Here is a 10,490-nt window from a genome sequence, read left to right on the forward strand (position 1 = left end):
TTGAGTAAGCAAATTTATCATCTGCCTTATTTTCTGTGAAAGGTAGTTTCCTCATATATTCCTAGGAAGGAAAGGAGGTAGAGGTTTGTGGTGGTTTTACTCAGGTGGGCGGCCGAGCTCCACCACAACTGCTCTCTCACTCCCCCTCCTCAAAGAGGAACAGGGAGAAAATACGATGAAAAGGGCTCAAGGGTTGAGATAAGGACAGAGAGATCGCGCAGTAATTATTGTGATGGGCAAAACAGACTCAGCATAGGGAGATAGTGAGATTTATTGCTAATTACTAACAAGCTAGAGAAGTGAGAAACAAAGGAAAGAAAGCAAAAGCACCTCCCCCCCATCCACCCTCTTCCACCTCCTCCCCCTGGGAGGATGAGAAATTCCCTGCAGGGAACAGGGGAACGGGGGTTATGGTCAGTCTATAGCGCTTCTTCGCCGCCGCTCCTTCTCGGTCACTCTCGTCCCCTGTGCTGTGGGGTCCCTCCTATGGGATGCAGTCCTTGCTGAACTGATCCGGCGTGGGCTGCCCACAGGCAGCAACTCTCCAAGAACTGCTCCAGATGTGGGTCCGTACCACGGGGTCCATCCCTCAGGAGCAAACTGCTCCAATCTGGGTCTCCCACGGGCAGCAGCTCCTGCCAGGTCACCTGCTCCTGCGTGGGTTCCTCTCCACGGGCTACAGGTCCGGCCCGGAATCTGATCCGGCAGGGGTCTTCCACAGGCCGCAGCCTCCGTCAGTGCAGGTCCACCTGCTCCACTGTGGTCTCCTCCACGGGCTGCAGCGTGGAACCCTGCTCCACTGTGGTACTCCATGGGCTGCAGGGGGACAGCCTGCTTCACCATGGTCCTCACCACAGGCCGCAGGGGACTTCTGCTCTGGCACCTGGAGCACCTCTCCCCCTCCTTCTTCACTGACCTTGGTGCCTGCAAGGCTGTTCCTCACTCTTCTCACTCTCCCAGCTGCTGTGTGGCGCAGCGTTTTTTTTTTTTTTTCCCTGTCTTAAATATGCTCTCACAGAGGCGCAAAACAACATCGCTTATTGGCTCGGCTCTGGACAGCTCGGCTCTGGTCAGCAGTGTGGCCCTTACCTAACATGGGGCAGCTTCTAGATTCTTCTCACAGAAGCCACCCCTATGGCCCCCTGCTACCAAAGCCTTGCCACGTAAACCCACTACAGGTTGCACTGTTAGAGTGTAACAAACTGGTTGGAATTCAAGGAACCTACTCTCTAACTTTGATGCAAAAACTTGTTAATAGCTCAAAGGGTAGGTCACACTGAAAAGAGAACAGATTGCAATTGAGGATCAGAGTTTTCAAACCTAAGTTCAGTCTTAACTGTCTGTGTGTTTCTTTTTTTTTTTTTCTTTTTTTTCCCTTAATTAACCATTCGTTTTGTTGCATTTAAAATATGCTATAGGCAGAGATATTCAAGTGCTACTTGGTTCTAACCTTTTACACGGACTTTCCATTTACCCTTAGTTCATCCTTTGTCTAAAAACAGATGACAACTAAAATTCAGGTTGGCTATATCTTTATCCTTCTTTTGGTTTAGACCTGTCACTATTGTAAATTGCTGGTCAGTTGCTGTAAGAGTAGTAATTGAAAATGCAGGACATTTACCGAATCATACATGTTTTTAAGCCATTATGATCAAATTAAAAAAAAAAAAAAAAAATCACCCTGCTTATCTTAAGCTGCATTATTATTACTAAAATAAATGGGCCCGCAACTGCTCTTTGGCACTAGCTATCCAGGTCCATGTAATTTAACTCTCTTATTCTGTGAAACACTGTGTTTGTGACTCCTTGCCAGGAATAGTTACTGGATGATGCTACCTTTAAAGCTTCCCAGGAACTGTTTGGAGAAATCCTAACTAGCCTAAGACAAATATGTCAGGAGCCATCCTAATCATTTAACAGCACAGTTGACTAAGCTTCCATACCTCAAAATATTTTCTGTTTGGTTTATTAGTGTATATTTATGTCTACATACTTCACATGACAAATGCAGTCTCTCTGTTGGAGTGTTTCCATTAACTGCAAAGGGAAACTAATGTGAGATCCTTATATTTTGGTATATGTTAGAATTCCACCTACAGAGGTGGAATAGTAAATTGCATTATAAGTATTTCTTTATTTTATTAGATTTAAAACAACTTCTGATAGATGTTACAGCAGATTCTATGAGTGTTTGATATTCTGATGTATTGAAAAACAATATTTGTTTTGTATTTGAGTGAAACCTATGAGAGTTTGGTGACTAAACATAAATAAATGATAGTATTATGATATTAAATATTTGACCTTTCATATTTTACTTTTATTATACATTGAGGTTGTACATCACAACACCTCACCCAGTTTAGAAGGAGTTTTCTTGAGCCTGCAACTGAAAGCCTTACAGGTTTTTACAAACTGGTGTGCAAATTTATAGAATGTCTCTGATCTACCTTGCAATTCCGTCCATTGTACCTTATAGTTCAGTGTATGTGTGCCTCATTTAAAAGACGTTTAGGTTTTCAGGAACTGCCAGATCAGGCTGCCCAGTGCCTCATCCAACCTGGTCTTGAACACCTCCAGGGAAGGGACATCCACAACCTCTCTGGGCAACCTGTTCCAGTGCAACATCACCCTCTGAGTGAAGAATTTCCTCCTAATTTCTAATATAAATTTGTCTTCAAATTTCTTCCACTTGTATTATATATACCACAAAGAAGATAGATGATTGTTAGTGCTTATAACTGGAATAATAATTGTTTATTATTGTTATTATTGTAATTATTATTACATCAAAACTGGTGAGGGGTCTGGAACACAAGTCTTATGAGGAGCGGCTGAGAGAGCTGGGATTGTTTAGTCTGGAGAAGAGGAGGCTCAGGGGAGACCTCATTGCACTCCACAACTTCCTGAAGGGAGGTTGTGATGAGGAGGGGGTCAGCCTCTTCTCGCAGATAACTAATGGTAGGAGGACAGTTGGACTAGATAATCTTGTAGGTCCTTTCCAACCTTGTGTTTCTATGATTCTATGAATTTCCATGGCTACTTCTGATTATGTTTTACTTTCTTTATATTGGTACCACAATTTTCAAATACATTTCTTTCTGAGCAACTAGAGATTTTTAAAATACAACATTAGGAGAAAGGCTAATTAAACTTGGCTGAGTTTGGTGCTAGTGCCAGCTTTAATTCTAAGCAATAGTAATTACGGCAAAACTTATATGGTGAAACAAAACAGATTTCAAAACAATGCTAAAATAATATTTGTGCTCTAAACAACAAACATTAATTATGTTACCTCAAAAACAACAGTTTCTTTCAAGGCAAATGTTATATCATCTTTCAGTTTCTACTATGAGTGTATGCTGAACAGTTAGTGCTAAGGCAGTATTTTCACAGAATTGTAGGGGCTGGAAGGGACCTCAGGAGGTCATAGGGTCCAATCCCCTTGCCAAAGCAGGTTCCCTAGAGAAGGTTTGGATAAAATCTCATCTTACAGCATCTCTTTTCTCCTGTTTTTTTTTTTTTTTTTTTTTTTTTTTTTTTTTTTAATATCTCATCTCTACTTATTTCTTCTTCTGCATTGCTTTATTCTGTCTTATAAAAAAGTTTCCATGTATACATATAGGTGTGACTATATACTTACGTATGATTATGTCTGTATTGGGTTATGTGATTCATTCCAAAGACAGTATGGTAAAAGAAACCTGAAGGCTGGTATTCATTCTGTAGTCTCAGAGTAGCCTTGCTGTTGCACAGTCTTGAGACTTCTTTGAAATATTTTAAATTGTGCCAGTTCTTTTCTGGATCTTAGAACCTTTTAAACAAGCCAAGAATATTCTTTCATAGGAAAGTCTCCTAGTGAAGTTGCAAAGGTGTAACAGGGAGGATGCAAACGAAGTGTTACAGATGTCTGATTTCTTCACTTGATTCTAAATCAGATTGCATACTGAAATCTCTGTTCCATTAAACATTAAGCTGACTAACTTTAGTTGTGCACATAGATCTAGCTTTTATCTCTGTAGGTCAGAGCATTAAAACCCAACAGGGGTTCAGTCCAGGATGTAGGATTACATAGCACAGAAGTATATATGGGTTAAAAGCTACGCTCATATCTCCTGATTTATTCAAAAATATGGCTGAAAGTTGTAATGCTTTGATATAAAAGAATATTGTCTAAGCAATAACCAGAGATATAGAAAATCCCACTCAGTGCTTCTAGGGGGCAGCAATAGGGCTCAAACGTGGACTGGAGTGTAAGCATTCACTTCAGCGTGGTTGCTGAATATTCAGCATTTAGAGGAAACAACCTCCACTTTTTCTGTTTAACCTTTATTGGGCAAAAGAATATGAGATTAATTGGGCTGGATAGAATGGGAAGTAGAAATTATATTCATAAATCTGGAAATTAGGATGATTACCTGAGAAGAGAACACAGAGTGACGGTGGTTGCTCCCATTAATTACTTTTATTTTATTTTACTTTATTTTATTTTAATAATTTATTTATTTATTTATTTATTTATATTAGACAGTTCTTGGATGAGACTCCAAAACATTCCTGGGAGCAGGGAAAAATGTAAGGATTATTTCACCTTTAGTTATAACTGAAGAATTAATAGAAAGGCTTATTAATAGAAAGTCCTGACTTTAATATAACGATTCTCTCTGTCTGCCTTGGAGTGGAACCCAACAAAAAATAAGCACATATCTCCAGCATCTAGAGTTGAGCAGAATTCCAAGAACGACTTGTCCTAATCACTGAATATGAGAAGGTTAGCTCGCTGCTCAGAGAGCATAAAAAAATAACGAATTTAGTTTACTAACAGCTTTACTACTTAAAGCCCAAAAGATTCTTCTCACAAAACTGTAGTCCTGGAAAGATGATTTTCAATTATCCTGCTGCATTTTGTAATACCAGTTCAGGGAAAAAAAAAGGAAAAAGAAAAAAAAAGAAAACCATACAAGCCAGTGATCAGTATGCAGCAGGATGAAAGCCTAATGATGTAACTCCACATGCTCATGGAGAACTCTGAAAGGAAAATGGAACAATGCCACTTCACTCAGGCTCTCCATTGCAGCTTCTGGGGAAGGCCAACCAAGCTTGAGGCATAAAATGGATTTTAAAGATATGAATAATTTTTGTAACATTTTTTTATTTGTTTTACTATCTATGGATCCTTGAAAACAAAATATCAGAAAATGTCATATAGAAAACACATTGTTGTGTGAAGACTAGAAATGACAGATGCTTTTGGATAATTACCCACAAAGACAACAACTTTGTGTGTATTTGTTCACAGTCTGCTAAAAGCAAATATACAGACCAATAATATGCAGTAGTGTTCTCTTCTATATGCACCTCTTATGAGACCCTAGTGAAGCATGACATTATGGGTGCAGTTCTGGTGGCCAAGAGCATCTTTGGGCAATACAAGCTTCTTTTCACTGGCAACCTAAATTGTTATTTTAAGTACCTTAATTAAGAATACTTTGTGATTTATTTTTTATTTACTTTTTTTTTCTCTCTGAAGATAGTTATCAAAACTGTACTACGATTAGAGGTTTAATTAAAGAGCAAGGAACTCTCCATCCCGAATAAGAAAGTGACTACTTTGGAGTCCTTCTCAGAAATTGTCTTATCCAATCTGGTAAATCAAGTATATTTTCTTTCAGTGAAATTAATGTTTCAGAGTTTCAGCTGTTCTGATATCAGAGCAACAATAATAACTTTAAAAGTCCAAAGTTAAACCATCACCACCAACAACAAAATATTTTTTTCTCAATATATTATAGAGAAATGAACCTTCATTTATTTAGAGCTTACTTTAACTTAAAAGGCCAGTAAGACACTATCTGTTTTCCTATTTGTATGGGTAAACAAAAACCCAAATAAGTATAGGCCTGACAAACAAGCATGTTAAGGACAGATACTGAAACAGCTCATAGTCACTTCTGCTCCCTCACAATAATTCAAAGCAAATAGTCATCCTAAACGTTCCAGTTTTCCACTGAAAAGATACTTTTCTCTGAATCTATTTAAATAGAAAATAATCAGACCTCAAATTCAAACCTTCTTGGAAATGTAAGATGTAAGAATGAACAATAGAAGAAGATGGATTTATTTATTTATTTATTTATTTATTTATTCTTAAAATCTTAAATCAAGGCAAAACAGAATATACATCAAAGAGATGGATTCAGAATGAAGGAAAGATGTAGAAAACTGAATAGTTCTGAGCTTTGATCTTGCAGAGGTAAAGATTTTATGGGATTTGTTTCCCCTGATCTATACTGAGCAGTTCTGCAGACTGCTTTCCTAATCAGCATTTCTTTGCAATATAGGTTCACTGCAATTTCATTCCTCCAAGAAACAGAAACTCAGATTCAAATTTTAAACACCAGTTCTTTTGAAAAGAAGCTTAGATAGCTATGTTCTGCAAATTCTGGTTGTACACCATGTCATCATCACAGAGGTGTCTGATTATATTAATAAGAAGCAGTTTTCATATGACCGCACAGTACTTTGGATAAGCTATTCACACTTAAGAATAACAGAGGGGATTGAAAAGCTATTATCCATTTCATGGACCACAAAGTCTTCAGTTTGTTTTGCATGGATTCTATATTTCTTGTTTCCTGATTGCCTTCCATTGCAAAACAACTTTGAGAAGTAAGGAAAAAAAGGAAAAAAAATAAAAAAATAAATGAGCTTTTGATTTTTGGAGTTTCTCTAATTTAACAATCTATTCCCATAACATAAATTTCTAAACAACAGAATAAGGTCAATTTAAAATGAATGAAGCAATTTTTGATACAGAAATGACGATCATATTTTTGGATGTTCCTGACCAGACACTAGAAAGTAGCTGAACTACATATTACTGAAATTGCAAGCAGACAAATTCCATTTATCTAAGTGTAATGTTCTTAGGAACTTATGTTTCCAAAAGTGCAAAGAAAAAGAAATATTTTATATTCTATTGCATCTATGTTTCCATAATATACTTTGATATGCTACAATGACATTCTAAATTAAAGAATATGCTCTGCATGCATATAGTGTTGTCTTTTTTCAACCGTGTTTTTAGTGGGAGGCAACAAATCATTTTAAAATGGTAGATTTCCAAACAGAATGTGTCAAAAGCTGTAGCAATCAAGGTGGCCGAAAGTCTGAGAGAAAAGCCAATATGCTTATTGTCTCATTCACACAAACATCTGAAGATTTCGTATTATTGAATTTCCCCTCCCCTTTTCAATGAAAGCAAATAAAATAATGCAACCTGAATAGTTTGGAGGTTAAAGGAATCTTCCAAATAATCTCATATATTTTACAGAAGGAAGGAAGGAAGGAAGGAAGGAAGGGAGGGAGGGAGGGAGGGAGGGAGGGAGGAAGGAGATAAGGGAGGAAGGGAGGAAGGGAGGAAGGAAGGAAGGAAGGAAGGAAGGAAGAGAGAGAGAGAGAGAGAAAGAAAGAAAGAAAGAAAGAAAGAAAGAAAGAAAGAAAGAAAGAAAGAAAGAAAGAAAGAAAGAGAAAGAAAAAGAGAGAAAGAGAGAAAGAAAGAGAGAAAAGAAAGAAAGAAAGAAAGAAAGAAAGAAAGAAAGAAAGAGAAAGAAAGAGAAAGAAAGAAAGAAAGAATAAGAAAGAAAGAGAAAGAAAAAGAGAGAAAGAGAGAAAGAAAGAAAGAAAGAAAGAAAGAAAGAAAGAAAGAAAGAAAGAAAGAAAGAAAGAAAGAAAGAAAGGAAGAAAGAAAGAAAGAATAAGAAAGAAAGAGAAAGAAAGAGAAAGAAAGAAAGAAAGAAAGAATAAGAAAGAAAGAGAAAGAAAGAAAGAAAGAAAGAAAGAAAGAAAGAAAGAAAGAAAGAAAGAAAGAGAAAAAGAAAGAAAGAAAGAAAGAAAGAAAGAAAGAAAGAAAGAAAGAAAGAAAGAAAGGAAGAAAGAAAGAAAGAATAAGAAAGAAAGAAAGAAAGAAAGAAAGAAAGAAAGAAAGAAGGAAGGAAGTAAAGAAAAAAGAAAGAAAAAAGAAAGAAAGAAAGAAAGAAAGAAAGAAATAAAGAAAGATAGAAAGAAAGAAAAAGAAAAAAAAGAAAAAGAAAGAAAAAGAAAGAAGGAAAGAAGGAAGGAAAGAAAGAAAGAAGGAAGGAAGGAAGGAAGGAAGGAAGGAAGGAAGGAAGGGAGGAAGGAAAGAAAAAAGAAAGAAAGAAAGAAAGAAAGAAAGAAAGAAAGAAAGAAAGAAAGAAAGAAAGAAAGAAAGAAAGAAAAAGAAAAAGAAAGAACGAAAAAAGATAACTGCCTTTTGAAATATGATGCAAATAACAACTGAACAATCACACAAACACCATTGTTGGGATGATTCTTGCTTCCTTTGTTTGAAACCAAAAGTTTTTTTTGTTTGTTTGTTTGCTTGCTTTAAAACAAGCAAACAAACAAAAACACTTGAACATAAATTGCACTTCCAATACAGTAAATCATGTGTATAAATTTAAAAAACACAATTAGTATACTTACTGATTTAAGATATGAAGCATTTTATGCATTTATCCAGTAAAGCCTGTTTGGTAAGCATCAACACTTTTCCTTCTACAAAGTTAAAGCAGTAGTGCTTTTTGGTCAAAATATTCTAGGAAAAAAAACAAACACACTGCTTCCCTCCCCATCTCCTCCCCCCACCCCCACCCCCAAAAAAAAAAAGTAAATATCTATTCCACACTAAAATTTAAACAAATTAACATTTTTTATTCAACTGCTCTGTCTAAAAAATGTTCAATTAAATCATCCTGTCATCTTCTCAATAATGCTTCATCAAATAAATTAAATTGAAAATAAAAAGCTCTGCTTAAAATAAGATGCTTTGCATTCATACATTGTAGCGTTTGGGGATTCTGAGGTATAGCTATTCTAAATGTAGTATGTGAACTTGAATTAAATTTTCTGGAAGAAAAATCTTTGTTGAGGAAGTTTAGGTAACACTTGTTTATTTTAAAAATAATAGAATCTCTAGGATTTGTGTGTTCCATTTAATACAGTAAGTAATTCTAAATTCTGTCTATAATCCTTGAAATAATTATGAGTAGATATTCCAGAATTATATCCAGACAGATTCTAGTCTGCCTGAATTTTGTTAGCAGTGAAAAAGATACAGGACTTTAAGATCTTATTACATATAAAATACTGCAGCAATCCTTAATCATCATATCATATTTATTATCAGCACTGAGTGAGGCATTTAAAAAAATGTATACTCAAAACCATAGAGTGGCAGCCATTATTTTGAAAAAGAACAGAACAGGTTTGCTGGGTATATAGTTTAAAAGTTCTGAAAACACTATAAATTTTATTTTTGAAAATACAGATGTGAAAAAAAAAATAATGCAATTTTAATACTATTTATAAAAATTAAATATAAAGAAAGGTAACAATCTCCTGTGAGTATTTAAAATATAGGTCTGGTCATTCTAATTCTGCTGGAGATGAGGAAGAGGCCTGGAAAGGACACCCTAGCATGTAGTCTGGAAGTCTTGGCATGCTCCAGCAGGCATTCTTTGATCTTGTTGTAGCTACTAATTAAATAAACAGTGCCAGTCCTCTGACACTTGGACTACATTATCTATCCTCATTATTTGCTGGAATAGTTGTTGGCATGCTTTCATCCTAAACTAACTTGCACTTTTCCCAATAACTCCTCGACTTATTTCAGGAAAAAGAACAAACCATTTCCAATGCCCAGTTTGTATTGATTGCCTTATTTGGGAAGGCAAGAGGACTAAAAAATATTGCGTGCTGATTTGTACCTATTAGTGTCAGTACCAGAAAAGGGTTTTAGATGTGTTTAATTGCCTATTACATAGAAAGCCAGAAATAACCAGAGTATCCTACAGGGACAGGATATCCTTCATCTAGAAATATCAATTGATTTTAATGCTATTCATTTACTTTTTAAATCACAGTTTTCTAATTTCTCCTATGGTTTCATTTTTGTATTAAAAATAAATGTGAATTTCTCCACACAAGAATTAATATGTGGACAATCAATTTTTACTTATGAAAGACTTTTTATACCAATCTAATTTTATTTTGTGTTGCTCTGTTTTAAAATCTGAACTCAAGGCAAACAACCTTTTTTGTTAGTTTGTTTGTTTGTTTTTGCTTCAGTTAAGATATCATTATAATTAAGATTAGCTAAAATTCATTTAATTACCTCAGAGGTGTCAAGATGGTTTCCTGGAAAGCCAAATTATTATTTTACATGTATGTCTTTCAAGGTGGGAAAAGAACACTGCCATGCTCAGTTTATGAAGTGGACCAAACAAAGGATGGGCTGGGTCAGGAAAAGCTTTGCACTCCACAGACCTGTGTACTCAAACACTGTAAATTCTGTTACAGGTAGCTGGGACCTACCCTAGTCACCACACCAGTGTGTTGGACAGGCTTGACACTTGCTCCTATCAGTCTCCATGTTGGGCTTTGGTCAGGGTTTAACATTGGTGCCTTGA

Source organism: Cygnus olor, chromosome 1 (assembly GCF_009769625.2).
Source record: "Cygnus olor isolate bCygOlo1 chromosome 1, bCygOlo1.pri.v2, whole genome shotgun sequence".
Classification (NCBI taxonomy): Eukaryota; Metazoa; Chordata; class Aves; order Anseriformes; family Anatidae; genus Cygnus; species Cygnus olor.